Source organism: Taudactylus pleione, unplaced genomic scaffold, assembly GCF_031769625.1.
Source record: "Taudactylus pleione unplaced genomic scaffold, aTauple2 ptg000644l, whole genome shotgun sequence".
In the NCBI taxonomy this organism is placed as follows: domain Eukaryota; kingdom Metazoa; phylum Chordata; class Amphibia; order Anura; family Myobatrachidae; genus Taudactylus; species Taudactylus pleione.
Window position 1 is genome coordinate 2,154,953 of NW_028285046.1, and position 19,245 is coordinate 2,174,197.

Consider the following 19,245-nt stretch of genomic DNA (forward strand, 5'->3'; position numbering starts at 1 on the left):
TGGAGCAGCAAGGAATTTTAATTCGCTGTCATTGGTTCAAAAATTGAAAATTCCTGTTGTCAAATTAACTCGTTCTCTTTCCCTTTCTGCAGTAAACGGGACTAGAATTTCGAATGGATATATTACGCATCAAACAAAGTCTATGAAGTTGAGGGAAGGAGCTTTGCATGAAGAAAGTTTAGAGTTTTTGGTATTACCTATTTCTATGTATGACATAGTTCTTGGTTTACCACACTTCATAACCCTCATATTGATTGGACTTGTTCTCAAATTCTTTTTTGGAGTCTTAAATGCAAACTAAATTGTTTGATTCATGTGGTACGATTGGCTGAAGTGAAAGTAGATGTTCCACCTTCTCTCCCACAGCCTTATCATGAATTTGCTGATGTCTATTCTGAGCAGGTGGCAGACGAACTTCCACCGCATCGTCCCTGGGATTGTCCTATTGAACTTATTCCTGGTAAAATGCCACCCAAAGGTCGAGTATACCCTCTTTCCTTTCCTGAGACTCAAGCAATGTCGGAATATGTGCAAGATAACCTACGAAAGGGGTTTATCAGGCCTTCTTCATCTCCCGCTGAAGCGGGCTTCTTTTTTGTAAAGAAAAAAGATGATGGTCTTTGTCCATGTATCGACTTTAGAGGTCTAAATGAGATCACGGTAAAAAACAAATATCCTTTGCCTCTCATTACAGAATTGTTTGACAGAGTTAAGGGTTCTCGACTGTTTACTAAACTCGATTTAAGGGGCGCTTACAACTTGATCAGAGTTAAAGAAGGAGATGAGTGGAAAACTGCATTTAATACGCGAGATGGACATTATGAGAACCTCGTCATGCCTTTTGGTTTATGTGATGCTCCCGCGGTGTTCCAGGAGTTTGCGAATGAAATTTTCTGAGATATACTTTATCAGTTTGTTATTGTTTATTTGATGATATTTTGATTTTTTCCAGGAATCTTTCTGATCATTGTACCCATGTCAAAGAGGTATTAAGTCTCCTTTGAGCTAATAAGCTTTATGGTAAGATCTCCAAGTGCATTTTTGAAGTTCCGGTTATACCCATTTTGGAGTATATTATCTCTGGTTCCGAACTTCAGATGGACCCTGAGAAGTTGAAGGCTATTCAAGATTGGGTTTTACCCACTTCATTAAGGTCTATTCAGAGATTTTTAGGCTTTGCCAATCATTACAGAAAGTTTATCAAAGCGTTTTCAACGATTGTGGCTCCAATCACTGCTATGACAAAAAAAGGGGCTAATCCCAAAGTGTGGTCCCCAGAGGCGTTGGATGCCTTCCAGACTCTTAAATATGCATTTTCTGCGGCCCCTATTCTAGTTCAACCTGACGTTGAGAAACCATTTATGCTGGAAGTGGATGCCTCCACTTACGGAGTTGGAGCTATTTTGTCCCAAGTGGCTGCAAATGGGAGAACAGTATCTTGTGGATTCTTTTCATGAAAGTTTTCCAGTGCTGAGAGTAATTACTCCATTGGGGACCAAGAATTGTTAGCTTTTAAGTTAGCATTGGAGGAATGGAGATATTTATTAGAAGGCGCAAAGTATCCCATTACTATTTTTACAGGTCATAAGAATTTGTTGTATTTGAAGACTGCCCATTGTTTGAACCCACGACAGGCTCGTTGGGTACTCTTCTTTTCTCATTTTGATTTTGTCCTCAGATATGGTCCAGGTTCATTGAATAAAAAGGCAGATGCACTTTCTCGCTCAATGTTGGAAGAGAAAGAACAAAATGAGGATCAAAGGTACCCTATAATAAACCCTCTGGCCTTTTCTTCAACCTCCATCTCTCCGGATCCTCCTCCTTGGAAGATATTTGTGGCACCTGAGTTACGAGGTAAACTTCTTTCTTGGGCTCATAATTCTCGTTTCTCTGGACATCCAGGGGTTCAGAAAATGTACTCATTTTTGCAACGTTCTTATTGGTGGTCTTAAATGAAAAAAGATGTCCAAGAGTTTATACATTCTTGTTCTAAGTGTGTACAACATAAATCCTCCCGGCAGTCTCCTGTAGGTCCTCTCCATCCACTACCCATTCCTACCCAACCATGGACCCATCTTTCCATGGATTTTATCACAGATCTTCCTGAGTCTATGGGGTGTACGGTTATTTAGGTAGTGGTGGATCGTTTTACCAAGATGGCCCATTTTTGTCCTTTGGCTCGAATTCCATCAGTCCCCAAATTAGCACAAAGTTTTATTAAAAAGATATTCACTCTTCATGGACTTCCTACTGAGATAGTGTCTGATCGGGGTGTCCAGTTTGATCATTTTTGGAGGGCATTATGTTCATCATTGCAAATTAAATTACAGTTTTAGTCTGCATATCATCCTCAGTCAAATGGACAAACCGAAAGAGTGAACCAGGAGTTGGAGACCTTCAGAATGTATATTTCCTCTTCCCAAGATGATTGGATGGATTTTTTGCCTTGGGCTGAGTTTGCCCATAACTTTCATTATTCATCTGCTACAGGTGTAAGTCTTTTTTTCGCCAACTCTGGTCGGCATCCCCAAGTTCCAGAGCTTCAATCAATTCCTACAGTGGACTTTCCAGCAGCTAAAGCTACTCTCCAACATTTTTCTGGAATTTGGAGACAGGTATATAAGTGTCTTAGGAAAGCCTCTCATGATTATAAAATTTTTGCTGATAGAAAACATTCGGCTGTTCCTAAATATTCTGTTGGGGATCGTGTCTGGTTGTCTACTAGAAATCGTCGACTTAAAGTACCTACTATGAAGTTTGCTCCCCGGTATATTGGGCCTTTTCGTATTGTAAAAATTATCAACCCAGTGGCATGTAAGTTAAAGTACCTCCCATAACAACTTCTCGAGGTGTGGAGTTTGAGATCGATAAGATTCTGGATTCACGTAAGCATCAAAATCAATTGCAATATCTCATAGACTGGAAGGGTTACGGCCCGGAGGAGAAATGTTGGATTAAAGACTCTGATGTCCATGCTCCTAAGTTGATACGTAATTTTCATGCTAAAATCCCATTAAACCCTGGTGGGTGTTCGGAGACCACCCAAAAAGGGGGAGTACTGTCAGGACTGTGACTATTTCAGTATGTAAAGATAAACTACATTTTCCAAAGTTCCATTGTGGTCGTTGGAGGAGCTATCCTGGTTGCTGGTGTTCTCCATGTACAGGGGATAGAGAGTTAAAATGATCATCTGTCTCAAAGGTGTTGTCAGCTTGTGGGATTTCTGATTGCTTATTATTTCAAACCTGATTCCATTTGGGGACACATGTTCTGAACTTCCTATGGATCACAGACCTCTACTATAAAGCCTGTGAATAACTGTGTCTCAGTGTCTGTGCAACGTTACTTTCAGGTCTTTCTTGGACTCCTGCCAGATCCCTGCTGTACCTGTGGTTTGCTGTGGCCTTTGCTATATCTCTGCCCGTGTTCCGGTTAAACTTCTGATACTGGTTACCAGCCACACTACAGAGCTCAGCATTGCTATTGCCTAAGTATTATTATTCTACTCCATTGCTGTGGTTGCATCCCCTGCTGGATTTGTTACTCTGCCTGTTGTCTTTTACTTCCGTGGACATTGAACTTACCTTTACTACAGTTGTCAACTGCACCATTATAGTTATCGTCGTTGGACCCTTAGTGCATCACTGGGCTCAACCCCGCTCTGGATCCCCGTCACGCTGCAGGGCTAAACCCTGATCCGGACCCTCACTACATCGCGGGGTGCAACCCCGCTCCGGATCCTCGTCACGCTGCAGGGCTCAACCCTGCTCCGGACCATCACCGCATCGCATGGCTCAATGATGTCCCGGATCTCCACTACATCACAGGGCTCAACCCTGCGCCGGATCTTCACTACATCACAGGGCTCAACTCTGCTCCGACTTTTAGTACATCACAGGGCTCAACCCTGTTCTGGATTTTCACCACGTCTCAGGGCTCAACCCTGTTCCGGATCTTCACTACATTGCAGGGCTCAACCCTGTTCCGGATTTTCATCACGCTACAGGGCTCAACCCTAGTAAGGTCCATTATATCATCCTGAGGTCTTAGCCTCATATTGTACTCGGGGTTCCCTACCACATAGTATCAGAGACTTTATTTATATATAGGGGTTACTCCTATATTGATTACTGCATATCTGAACTTCTGTGTTGTTGAGACTTTATGTGAAACGTTGTTATAATATTTTGCCTGTGAATAAATTCTATTTACTTTTATTCCGTGTTACTGAGATTTCATGAAAAGGTCATTCCTAAAACCACCTCAGTTTATAGTGCCCAGTAGGCCTGATTCCTTCCAGGAGTCTCAAGTGTCGGCAGCCGTGACAACTCTCCAGCGGCTATTATAGTGAATTGTGGTGCAGTCTGAGAACATTTCTAACCACCAGGTATATGTGGACAACAAAGGACAGGAGGTAGAGGACTAGTCAAGAATATTGCCCATTATTTCAGGGGAATTAATATAGTGACTTCTAAATCAGGAACATGTGCAAATATCACTTAATGGGTACAAAGCTTATTCCCCATTAACCTTTTTTGCCACTGTAGGCTTTTCAAACCCCTGTGCTGAGCCTATTTTGGCACATTTTTAGTATGGTCCCCTTCCCACATTCATGCAATTTTTCTACACAATTTTTTCGAGATTTAGTCAGTGAAATTAGGCAAGACAAGGTTTGGAAGCTTAAAACATTAACATACAGAATAACAAAAGTAATCAGAGCAATAATTTGTCCAAATGAACCAGATGTATTGACATTAAAGGGAGGAGGGGGCATGACATGGCAATCCGTAATGGGAATACAGGGCAAAGGAAGAAGACCAAGGTAAATCAAGAGGGCTTTGTACACTGAGATCGTTTGGAGATCGCATGGACTCTAAAAGAGACACCAACAAGCATATGTTAAAAAAAGGGAATTTGTTGTTGTATAGGAGGCCGTGGTTCCCATATGTTACAGGAGAATATGTTAGTGTTCTTAATGATTCTTCATAAATTCCATCTTATGTTCATGCCAGAGTCTAGATTTAATTGTGTGAATAATTGGAGGAAGGGATTGTTTCCAAGAGTGTGCTATTTGATGTGGTAGAAAAAGAATGTGTTAAATCACTTTAGTTTGGATATAACTGCGTGGCCAGGACATTTTAGTGGGAGAATTAAATGTTTGGGAGAAAGTAAAATTAAAATATGTAGAATTACAAGAAATGGGTTCAGAATGTTCCGCTAAAGCAGGAGTTCCCAGCCACAGTCCTCAAGGCGCGCTAACAGTTCAGGTTTTAAGTATACTGTAGCCATACTTGAGTACAGGTGACTTAAACAATACCTTGTTTTTTTTATTTTACCATCTGTGCTCAAGCATGGATATCACTAAAACCAGGACTGTTAGTGTGCCTTGAGGACCGAGGTTGGGAATCCCTGCGCTAGAAGGTAGAAAGTTGAGGGCATTGTCACCAGAGTTGGAGAAAGATACCATCCATCCCTGAGACAACTTCTCCAGCAGCTGCTTGGGACATCTGGCGAGATTTTGTAGAGTCTCACTGAAGCATTGTACCAATGTTATAATGCTTTGTTAGTATTTTGTTTTAACACAGATGGAACTTCTGGCAGTATTTTTCCATATTTTCTCCCATTCCTACCCATTCAGAGTCTCACCCAGATCTCTTTCCCATATGAGTTCATGGAGATTTTTAAAGGCTGAGTCAGCGGACTATAATTTCATTATGTTACATGGAGGAAGAGGATTACCTAAGGGAGATTGGTTCTATCAAAGTGAGGGATCTGCTGTTTACCTGATCTACAGTGGAGTTCAGAATATTTTTTTAGATTTGTAAGAATTGGAAAAATAATTTATTGGGGTCCCATATCCTCAGAGATGGGCAGTTCCAAAGAATGTACTGAGCCATTGCGTAGAGCGAGAAATTTTGAAACTAGGTATGCCCAAGAGCCCTCCTTGAGTTGATCATCACTATTTTTTTATGCAGTACCCACTCAAATCATTCCTTGTTTTCTCAAGAGGAAATTTCAATTAATTAGTTTTGATTTCCTCATAAAATATTTAAACAAATTATACAAAAGGCCACAAAAAAACTTACTGTGAACTAAAATATTTTTTATATTTTTTTCTAATGAAGACCAAGAAAACAGACAATAACCATCCATAAAAATCTTCGGAGCCCTCCTCAAAACTTGTTATGTGGCGGAGGTCTCTTCGATTCGGCTATCTAGGGAAGACTAAGGAGGATCAAGCCATATATCCAGAAGTGATTCATTGACCAGTTACTGGTTTTAAAGAAAATATTTTTAGAGGTACTTAGGAGTCAATTAAATTAGCCGCAAATTACTTATGGCCGCGAGTAAGTTCGGCTATATGCCGCACTTCAGTACCTCCAGACCTCACAGCCCAATAGAGCTGTGTACAAAAATCCATGTCTGGGATGAGTTGCAGTGCTGTTGGCCTCGTTTCCACACCATTACAATGGCAATTTGCCACCCTCAGCTCTAATTGAATAATTTATTTGACCCCTTAGTTTGAAGTAGCCTGAACAGTAGATTTATCAAGCAGTTCTACAAAAAGGATAAAATAAAGGAATACATGAAAGCTTTGGTCTAATTTGATAGAGTAAAATGTACATATTTTAACTGAATCTGTTGCTGATAATTCTTTATATAGTCAAGCTGGATGCACAGTCTGCTTTAGTTGATATAATTATACGTTCCATTATGTTGTAGTACTTTTATAAGCGGGATAAACAATCATTACTGAAATAAGGATGCAGTCACCATGGTGATAATCACAATGTTGATAGTCATAATGTCGACACCACACTGTTAATAGTTATGATTTAGACATTGTTGAAATGTCGACATTCTGCACAATGCAGGGTTAGGCTGTGAAGACGGATAGTTAGGGATAATCACCAGGGGGAGGGTTAGAGATGGGGATAGTGTACTCACTGCTGGAACCAAATCATCAGATGACTCCACAGAATGCTGCATCAGCTGGAGTAGGTAAGTGAAGCCGCTGCACCGCCGGGATTGTTTTGCTGATATTCTAATCAGTGTCAAAGATATTTAAGAGAGAGAATAGTCTCCGCGAAGAGTATACCGAGATCCTATATTCATATTTGTTACAGCTGTGCAGTAGTCTATGCTTATGTGCAATAAATTTGTTTGCACATATTGCGTGAAATAAAATAATGTTCTGTGTATACTCTTTGCATATTATACTTAAAATTGTATTATAATTACTCTGACCTCTGGTTGCAAACTCTGTCTTTCCAATTCTGTATAAAGGAAGTCTAACTGATTATTTGTTTGTTACGCATGAGATAATAAAGTCATCCTGTTATCACCGGGATCAGCCACTCACGCCCATGAGATTTCATCAGCAGTAATAATATATCAGCCTTACCTCAGAATTATACACCGTTTGAGTCTTGGGGGTATACAGTATTTACTAAAGTGCAGGTTTTTAGGAGTGGAGATGTTGCCCATAGCAACAAATCAAATTCTACTTGACATTTATCTAGCACCTTCTAGAAGATAATAGCTAGAATTTGATTGATTTGCTGTGGGCAACATCTCCACTTCTAAAATCCTGCACTTTAGTAAATATACCCCTTAGTCTCAAATAATGTTTTTGAAACAATTTTTCTTCTTTTAAATGTATTAATATATATTATAAAACAATTGCTCTCCCTTTTTATCTGCACACTCTTTGTGTTTATTAGCAGACAGTATTAGCACTCCCAAAAATCCCCTTTCCCCTAGGAGTCAAAACTCTGTTTGAAATAAGAAAATATAGGGGGCGCACAATGGTGAAGTATATTAAAACTTAAAATTTTACTCAAGCAAGATTAAAACCATTCACATAAAACATGTGTGATACATTGCTATATCACAATAAAAGAATAGGAGGCGGAATCATCCGAACACTGAGCATTTGCTGATATCCTGATGTCCGTCCACACTTCTTCCTGGACCCGTGGCATCAGCACGATCATGTCCTCTGGCCACACATCAGACCAACTTTGCTCCAACCAATCAACCAACCGTCCAACTTGTCTGTCTAACTAAAATGCTTTCCCACACATCTTACCAACTTTTCATCCAACCAGCCAAACTGCCAAATTTTCAACAGTCCAGCCAACTTCTGTCCAACTTGTAATGTCACAGAAGTAGGCGGGCAGTATCTGCCTACTTCAGCATGTTTTGAATATATATATATTACACACATACACATATATATCTGTATATACATATACTCATATATGTCTGTGTATATGTACATATATATATATATATATATATATATATAATTGTCACTGGACAGTGCCGAATGAGGGGAGGAGAGTCGGGATGGATCAGCGGGTACAGAGCCGTGATGGTCAGGGGGAGGGTGGCTGTATGCAGTAGAAGTTGGGATGGTCATAGAAAATATATAGAGGCCCATTTATCATTCAATATTTGTGGTGTATTGTAGTGTTTTCTGGGGATAGCTGCAAATATTAAGTATTCTCCGATATCTGCTGCTGTCCCTCCATTTCCGCTCACAACGCAACCCCCATAGGTTTCTATGCTGTCAGATTTACCAAGTTCCGGAATTACGAAATTTGGTCCCAGCAAGCCGCTGTAGTGTATGGGCTACACATTGCAAAGCTTACCGGCAATAGTCGCCGCACATGTGCTGTTTGTAGATCGTACATGCGAAGAATTCCCGGTACAGACTGCTGATGCGGACACTTCACTCCAGGCATGATGCAGGGATGGGCTCCCCGTCCCGGGCCTCAAGGTTCAGAGGGGCCTCAGCAACACACTCAGCAGAACCTGCACTGCAGTGAGGCGCTCTCCCTGCAGCAGCTGTTGGGTCCATTGATGCAACTGTAGGCTAACGCTGCACCTGCTACAGAGAGAAGTGCGGCTGAGCCTAATGTGTGGCGTAATTTGAATTGGGGATACTGTATTATAAAGGGAATTTCTGTGTGTGGCACAATGTATTATACAGAATCTTACTGCGTATGGCATAATGTGTTATACAGGGCATTACTACGTGTGGCATAATGTGTTATACAGGGGATTACTGCATGTGGCATAATGTGTTATACAGGGGATTACTGCATGTGGCATAATGTGTTATACAGGCCATTACTGTGTGTGGCATAATGTGTTATACAGGGCATTACTGTGTGTGGCATAATGTGTTATACAGGGCATTACTGTGTGTGGCATAATGTGTTATAAAGGGCATTACTGTTTGTGGCATAATGTGTTATACAGGGCATTACTGCATGTGGCATAATGTGTTATAAAGTGCATTACTGTGTGTGGCATAATGTGTTATAAAGGCCATTACTGCATGTGGCATAATGTGTTATATAGGCCATTTCTGTGTGTGGCATAATGTGTTATACAGGGCATTACTGTGTGTGGCATAATGTGTTATACAGGGCATTACTACGTGTGGCATAATGTGTTATACAGGGCATTACTACGTGTGGCATAATGTGTTATAAAGAATATTACAGCCACATGGCAATTATTCGCCACGAGGGGAGAGCTTGGGGGAAGCCCAGCACCTTCGTAAGTGCTGGGCATGCCCCACAGTGTGATGAATTGGGGGTATTCCGCAAGGTCACGACCCCCTTTCCAGAAGCGCGTGTGCTTTCAGCGCGCACAGAGGAATGCCATCTAAAAAAACATTTGTTTGTTTTGTTTTTTTTCGGGGGGGGGGGGGGGGGCGCAACTGTGAACGTTCGCCCTGAGCTCCACAATGTCTAGAACCGGCCCCTGGGTTGGGACAATATCGTTCTAGTATGTGGCCAGCTCAACTGAATCATCAACGCCCAGCCCAAACCCCAGAGAAGAATATGCCCTCCATCATGTAAGCACCCACTAAAGCTGGTCACACACTAGACCAACTTACATCCAACTAGTTGATTGGTTGGAATGAAAATCTGGTAAGGTATGAAAGCAACTGACAATCAGCAATTTGCTCCCAAACGCCAGAAAATGGACAAAAACTGTTGTTTGAACAAATTGTTTAGATCAAACATTTAACAAACTTTTCTGAACAACCGGTTTCATCTGTTTACTGGCATTTAGGAGCAATTTGCTGATCATCATTTACTCCCATACATTACCAGATTTTCATTCCAACCAATCAACTGATTGGCTGGTTGGACAAATAATTTTTAGATGTGTGGCTAGCTTAAGAAGACATTTTTCAAAATTGACTCCTAGTCATCAGACAAACTTTCCTCCAACCATCCAACTGACCAACCGTCCAACTTGTCTGTCCATCTTAAACGCTTCCCCACACATCTAACCAACTTTTCATCCAACCTGCCAACCTTTTTGATCAAACCAGCCAACTTCTGTCAAACTTGTGATGTTACAGAAGTAGGCAGAGAGTGCCTGCCTACTTCTGCATGTTTTGAATAAACAGGATACAGGTGGGTGAGGTTAGGGCACAGAGAGAGAGAGTTCAGGAGGAGGTGGGTGAGGTTAGGACATAGAGAGACAGGTACCGCTGCTGTTGCTGCCAGGAATTGTAGGCTCGAGGGGCAAACGTGTATATATAAATATAAAAGTATGTGTGTGTGTGTGTGTGTGTGTATATATATATATATATATATACATACAGTATATATGTATGTGTGTATATATATATATGTATGTATGTATGTGTATATATATATATATATATATATATATACACATACATCACCACCACGGCGGTACTCATGAGACTTCATGTGAAAATTTCAATCACTGCACATCTTCCGGAATAGATTCCAATGTTTCAAATTCTTTAATCTTTTGTCAAGGATACAGCACAACAATAAAACAGGTTCTTACCTTATAAATGTTCACCACGAGTGCACACCCTCCGTCCATCGCCGGTCATTGTGGGGTGTGTATGTGTGTGTGTATATATATATATATATATATATATATATACACACACATATATATATACAGCAGACAGGTAGCAGGTGGGGGCGAAGGGTGAACAGTGCTGGCTGTAATGTGGACAAATGCTAGAGATGAGATGTGCAGCAGCACCGCTCCGCCACTGGTGACAGGGGCTGCGTGACTGCCGCAGGTTCTTCCTCCTCTCGGCTCCCGCACCACTGCTGCGCCCGTCGATCCCAGGATGAGAGGGACAGCAGCCTAGCAGTGTCAGACTGCCGCAGCTGCTGCTGAACCTCCTCCCAGGCTCCCGCACCACCGCTGCCGCCTGCCGATCTCGGGATGAGTGGGACAGCAGCCCGGCAGTGACAGACTACCGCAGCTGCTGCTGACCTGGCTCCCGCTGCTCATGCCAATCATGGGCTGACAGGGGCAGCAGCCCAGAAGTGATTGACATGAGGATGGTGACAAAAGTAGGTGGACACTGCCGGCCAGTGTCCGCCTACTTATCATTCAATTGTAGGGAAAGTTCCCCCTACACTAGAACGATAGTTGGTGAATATCAAACATGTTTGATTTTCACCAACTGGTTGGAACGACCGTTTCTGGCCTGTTTTTCAGCGTGTGGGAGCAAACGGCTGATTATCGTTTGCTCCCACACACTAGGCGAATATCATTCCACCAGCCAACTAGTTGGCTGGTTGGAACGATATCGTCCTGGTGTGTGGCAAGCTTCAATCAGTTAGGACATTTGATTTTTTATATATATATATATATATATATATATATATATATTTGTGGAAGCATGCACTTAAGTGTGACATCCTTTCAAGTAGATGGGATTAAAAGTTAAGTTTGAATTGTTCCATACCTCATTAATAATTATGAAGAGTGCCCCTGCTACAGACTATGCTTTCTCTTAAATAGCTTCGACATTTAATATTTTATTTTACTCTAGGGGCGCACCACCAGTACTTTTTGATATCTTGAAATACTATAGTAGGCAGTGACATTGTGTATTTATAACACTGAATAAATAGATGTAAGCTCAATGTATTCCTTTGTATTACTTCTTTTTTTCTGTATATGAACAAATAGCTTTGTGCAGGAATTCACTTGCTTTTTGATTTGCAATTCTAAATGTTGACATGCTGCATGACTGTATCGATGAGAGTCGACAAAGCAAATTGAACCCTTTAAAAAAAGCATATAGGGAAAACAATACATTAAATGTACCAGGCAGTATTGTTACCTGGTCTCTTGGATTTGTTTGGGCCTGCATTATGTCTTCTGTGGAACTAAACCTGAACAAAATGCTTTGATATGTTGTGTAGAAATGTAGATTGTGTCCCTCTGTCATGTATGCTGAACACATTATTTAGATGTTGCTTTTGCATGGTGCTGAAAGTTGACATGTTTGTGTAAAAGTCCATCCCACATCCTATAACCTTACTTACTTTATACTACGTTGCAGCAATGGAAATCTTTTTTAACTAATATTCAGTTTTCCTTAACGATGGAGATGGAGAGACTATACAGCACTTAAGCTCAGGGAGAATGGAAGGGTTCATGTCTGTAGTGCTAAACCCTCAGGGCAGGGCGTATCTATAATCGGTGCAGGGTGTGCGGGGCACACGAGCTCCTGGGTCAAGGGGGGCCCCGCACCGCATACCCTGCACCCATAGTATTACCTCTCCAGAGTCCCACGTCAGTGCGGGGGTCCGGCTCTGTAAAAATGACTGGGAAATGGCCGCCGCGACCATTTTCCCAGTGACCTGCACATTATCTATAGACTCTGGGTGCACTCTAGTGCTCAGAGTCTATAACTCCAGCGCTGACCTGCATAGCTCAGTGCGCTGCCTGTCGCCGGACAAAGAGGAGGGGACCCGTGTCGGAGACTGCACATGGGCCCCCTCCTCTCTAGAAACGCCCCTGCTTCAGGGGCCCCAAGTTTTTTTTTTTTACATTTGGTAGCTGTTTATTGTATATGTGAAGGCCAGTAGAGGTCTAGCAACTACTTTCAGTAGCCAAATAGTAGGAGTCAGTCAGGGGGCACAGTTGCTGACTGGTTCTTTGTAGACCCTCTCCCGGGCGCCTCCCACATTTTGATGCAATTTGGCAGCCAGATATGCTCTTTGGAGAACAATTTCATGGTCCGAAGCCTGTAGATGACTTATGGTTCCTTAGCATTCCTGCAAGACACAGAACAGCTCCATTTATTCCAGACATTTAGCAGATGAATTTGGGACTTATGGCACACTTACCCTATATGGCAGAGTTTCCCAAACTCAGTACTCAAGGCACCCCAACGGTCCAGGTTTTAAGGATAACCATGCTTGGGCACAGGTGACTTAATTAGTACCTCAGTCTGTGCTCACCCATGGTTATCCTAAAAACCTGGACCGTTAGGGTGCCTTGAGGACGGAATTTAGGAACCTCTGCTACAGCGTATTTATATAATTAATAATTTTGTGGCGATTTTTTTTTACCTTTCTGCATGACCAGAAACAATGAAAAATTGAAGCCCTAGAAATATGACATTTCACACATTCACCCGATTCCTCAGAATTTATATGTCTACGTTGGGAGGGGGATATTTAGGTTCTGTGTGTCACTCTAATATGAACCTCTTGTAAATAGGCGCTTTGCAGAAATTTTAAGTTACCAAAAATAACTTAAATACTTGACAATTCTGGTATGTATGATTGCCAATTATTAAATAATTGAGACCAAGTTTTATCATCTGGGGAATCAGCAAGCTCAGGGTAGAGAAATCTAGTCCTAAAGTGTTTGTATTGAATAAATTAAACTGTAGAACCAATAACATCCTGTAATATAGAGGAGGGAGGCTGGAGGGATAGAATAAATGAAGTGTCAACCATGAAGGAACATATAAAAATGTTGGTTGGGAAGAGAAAAACGTTCTTGTAGGGCTGAGAACTGATAAATAACCCCTCCAGGATCAAATACTTTCAAGGTTATGTCCAACCCTTTACTCTTCCAGAAAAGAACATTTGATAAGGATGGGGGGAACATAGTGTTACCCCATAAGGGGGTATATGATGTAACTCTGAAGTTTCTTTTCAATTTCTTGTTAATGTCAACCCAAGATAAATATGTGTCTTTAAAGAGAATATGGTCTAAAATAGTGGGAGGTATTTCTGAAGCCGAGGAGTGGAGTAAACCACTAGGAGCAAAAGGTTTAAAAATCTCTTCAACTAGTATTAAGTCTGTATAGGTGTTCCTCTGTAAAATCCAATAACTTCTATATCTAAAAAAGATAGATAAGGAGTATGCATGGGGAGATCAGGTAACCCTTGCCCACCACTATTTCTGGTAGTTAACATTTTATTTTTAGTTATTTAAAATTTCTTGCCCTGCCACAGAAAATGGGATATAATGCGAAACAGATTGTTTATATCTATATTATGGAGATGTAAGGGGAGCATCTGCATGATATAAAAAATCTTCGGGAAGATAATACTTTTTATCACTGCGACACGACCTAGGAGGGAAATAGGTAACTACTTCCATAGTAGTTATTTTAGATAAAACTGGGGTAAAATTCAGCTTATAAATTTGAGATAGATCAGCATGTATCATTATGCCTAAATATTGAAATGCCTGGGTGATTTGGTTAAAATATTTTGAAATTTGAGAGGAGCTATAGTAGGTGGTTGAACCTAGTAAGGGAAGAATCTCCGACTTGTCAGTATTAACTTTATAACCTGAGATACAGCCAAACAATTCTATCAGACTCATAATTACAGGTATGGAGGAGACTGGATTTGATATAAATAGAAGCATATCGCCTGTGAACAGGGCTACTTTCAGTTCCACAGCACCAATCGATATACCTTGAAATGATGGTGTAATTCTGAGAGCAATTGCAAGTGGTTCAATTGCTACAGTAAAGAGAAGTGGGAGATGGGACACCCCTGCCTAGTTCCTTTTTGGATTTGAAAGGGAGGGGAAAGATGTCCATTGCTAGAGATTTGGAGTTGGACTATAATACTTTGAGTGTTTGTATTAATACTTCAGGGAATCTAAAGCAAGACAGAGTCTGAAACAGGTGGGGCCAGGACACAAGGTTGAATTCCTTTTCTGCATCTAAAGTTAGAATGGCTTATGGACGATTGGATGGATTACGAGAAAGATGGTAAATTGATGATAATACTCTGCGAACATTTATCACTGAGTGTCTCCCAGTGATAAATCCAGGTTGATCTTTGTGTATGATATGGGTAAGGCATCTTTAATTCTATTAGCTAAGATTTTTGTGAGAAGTTTATAATCTATGTTTAACAAGGATATTGGGCGATATGAGGTAGGAGATGTTAAGTCTCTACTGGGTTTAGGGAGAACTTTGATAATGGTGGAGTTGAAATAAGAGGCGATAGTACTAATGAAAATTATAGAATTAAAAAGGGCTACCTATTTTTTATATAAGGGTTCTCCTATTTTTTTGTGTGAGTATCTTGTAGAAATCACTACCGAATCCATCCGGTCCTGCAGTTTTGCTTGGCTTCAGATTCTGTATTCCCCCGAGAACCACGGGGAGGGTTATGGGTTCGATCAGTTTTTGAGAGAATACTTCAGGTAATTTGGGGAATGGTATTGATTCCCAAAATGATTGGGGATAGGGGTTAGATGAGGATGGAGAGTAGAGAATATCTGGAGGAGTGAAAGTAGTCATTCGTTTGGGGGCAGGTGTGTGAGAATATAATGAGGCATAAAAATCATGCATAATCTCTGAGATTTGAGTAGTCGAGGAGGTTAGATTCCCAGAAGATTGTCCAAGAGGATGGACAATCATAGGGGGATGAGAACCTTGCAATAAATTAGAGAGTAAATAACCACTTTTGATCCCAAATTTATGATAGCAATAATTTATATTAAACAAATATCGGTCTCCTTGTATTTGTAAAAATTTGTTAAAATTAGTTTTAGCTTGGAAATATTCTTGTTTGTTAGTACTAGTGGCAAAAGTTCTAAAGGTTTGGTAAGCTAAGGTTAGGGATTGTTGAAGGTATAATTCTTATTACGCCTCGCTTCATATGACAGAATTTCACTTCGTATAACCGCTTTGGCTGTTTGCTCTAAACAACTTGGGATTAGAATCAAGATGTGCCAGGTTATTGACTCTAAATTTTTCCCAAACCGATTCAATTTTATGTCTAAATTTAGTAGAGTGTGATAAGTAAGAAGGGAAGTTCCAAATTTATATGGACCTTTGTCTTTTGGCAATAAGTCACACCAAGTGAGGGCATGGTCTGACAAGATGATGGGTTCAGTTGAGGTTAAGGAGACATTGGGTAACAAGGAGTGAAAGATAACAATATAATCGATCCTGGAGAATGTGTCATGGGCAGAGGATAAGCATGTATATTCTCTCTCTGTAGGGTTAAGAGATCTCCATACATCAATTAGTCGTACATTTTTTTCTAGTAGCAGAATATCTAACTTGGGGAGAGTTGGAGCATTGATGTTAGTGTTAGATCTATCCAGGCTGTCCGCTCGCAAGTGGGTCGATGTTCTGGACTGAGCATGCGCACGACGGAGGGAGCTCCGTCGTACGCATGCGCCAGACGCGACGAGCGAAGGAAAGTCCTTCGCTCGTTGTGTCTGATCAAAGGAGGCGTGCTGTCGATGTTGATTGACAGCACGCCCCCTTTGGTAGGCGTGCCGGGGGCGTGCCTCCCTGACGGGGGCGTTCCCACGGGAACGCCTCCCGTCAGAAGCCGGCCCACTGACATCACTAGCGATGTCAGTGGGAGTGATTTTGGCTCTGATAGAGCCAAAATCACTCCGGAGCTTGCGGTTGAAAACCTCAACCGCAGGCTCCGGCTCACAGTTTCGATGGTCGCGATGGTCAAGACCATCGCGGCCATCAAACTGCACGCTCGTATAGTCTGTGGGTGGTGACCCACAGCTATACGAGCGTCCAGGAGGACGCTCCATTTTCATGGAGGCCGGCCCTCATTCAGAGCGTGCGCTCTGCTCAGAGCGTACGGCTCTGAATGAGGGCCTTTGTCCAAATTTCAATCTGGCTTACCTGTAATAAGTAGATAGAGGCTTATGGATGGTCTGCTATATCGGAATTATTGGCTTGTAATTCCTCTTGTATGAATGCTTCAGCATCCACTGGATTAGTGATATCTTTGTATGTGTCTCCGTCAAAGATGCGAAGGCGAGCAGGATAAATCATGGCAAATTTTCGCTATGACTTTACCAGCTGAGAACAGATTGGTGAGAAAGCTTTTGTAGCTCTGGAGAGTTCAGTGGAGAAGTCCTGAAAGACATACAATTTCTTTCCCTACCACAGCAAGGGAGAATTATGTCTTGAAGTGGACTATATTAGGTTCTTGTGTAAATAATTCAAGCAGCAAAATAAAACGACCCTTGGCCAAGAAGATGAGGATTATTGAGGGGGGCCAATTCTATGCACTCTTTCTAGATCAATCACTGTACTCGGATTCATTTTTAGGGATTGCTGAGAGTGTATTTCTGACAAAATGAGCCAGCGCTTGACCTTTAATGCTCACAGGGAGACCTACTAATCTGATATTGTTTCTTCTAGAGTGGTTCTCTAAATCATCTACTTTGTTAAGTAGATAATAATTATCTTTCTTTAGATGCTGCAGATCTTTTTTTAAACAGGAAATATCCTGAAATGCATCCCCTTGTCTGTGTTCCGCTTCTGATACTCTGTGGGACAGCAGCTGCAGCTGCGAGGTTATGTCTGCCACAGCCTGTGAAAGCAAGAGACCCATGGTACTTTTAATTGCCTCTACCACATCATAGTATGAAATAGGAGTACCTGGGAGCTCTGGAGAGTGCAGGTCGGAGGATCCAGCAATCACTTTTTTCAATGCAGGGAGGTTTGCGCCGGTGTCCGCGTCCGCTGCCATGTTGGATTCCGCCCTTCTCTCTTCCAAATGCTGCGGCTGTGATTTCAGCGGCGGGGGAGAAGAGAGAAACTTCTCCATTATAGTCCGGGAGATGAGAGGGCTACTAGAGGTCAGGTACGGGAGGCTATAGCCTTGTCAGCGGTGGGTGCTGTGTGAGGGTTGCGGAGCCCTATGATGGAGCGTCCTATTCCATCAAAACTGGAACCGGAAGTTGGGTGGTGGTGTAATTAATGACTGTGAGAAACTGCTTGTCAAGCCAACCAGACTAAGCAGAGCCGTAACTAGACTTTTTGGTGCCCTGTGCCAGAAAGAGCATTGGCGCCTCCCTCATTTTTCAAAGGGACATAATGCACCCAAAAAAGAGCCATGGCTTCATGGGGAAGGGCCAGGGAAGAGATAGGAGAGGCCAGGAGATGCTGGGGATGAAATATGAGGAAGCTACAAGCAAGAATGATAATAAACAGAAATTTGACAGGCCCAAACAGCACCCCCTGACCTGTGGTGCCCTGTGCAATGGCACCGGCTGCACTACCCTAGCTAAGGCCCTGAGACTAAGGTAACCCATCTCCTGACCCATGGGACAACCACAATATCACCACCTGTCTGGCTTAAGGCAAATCAGTGCAGTGACTGAAGGAATGTACAATAACTATAAGTGGGTAGTGGACACTTGTTAGTAACTAGTGTTAGTAACTAACCTGCGGAGAGTGTTCATCCAGTTAATCTGAGACCTCTCCCACACCAGGTCAGCTCTCACAGGACATGCTTCAGCCTATACCAGCACTAATAATGTGGATGTGGTTCAGTATTATCATACCCAGGAAACTATCTGAATTAAGAATATTTAAGAATATTAAACACTGTCACCAAAGAGCTACAGTCTTTTTTATGAAAAAAAATAAATAAATCACACGACAAGACAACAATACAAAAGTAACATGGGAAGCATCATAGTAGTAGAAAATACTCATCAAGCCAGTAGTTGCGGTATCCCTTCTGAGGAGCTAACCAGTGTTTCAAGGCACACACTTTCCTAGGATTTACAGGATCCTTGGGTAAATTAACAGTAGCATTGCTACTGGGTTCATAAGATCAATTTCCAGCTAGGGCCCTAGCTGTGTGGAGATGTTGTTACAACTAAGAAGGGGGCGATCAGTGCGACAGTTGCCTCCCTGAACTGCCCGCAGCCCAGCACATGGCAGCATGCAGTCTCCTCTCTCCTCCTGCATGATGTGCCAATGGTAGTGGGCAGGGGAGAAGTGTTCTGGGAGCGGGGTTGGAATCTGCAACTGCCTTACTGCCTCCATGTCAGGGGTACACTAGTAGTACGACTCAGGAGGCAACAGGGAGTGGGTGGGGTTGGAGCACTCAATGTGATTCCTGTTTTCTGGCCCTACGAGCAAGTTCACAGCAGGGTTCGGAATTACAT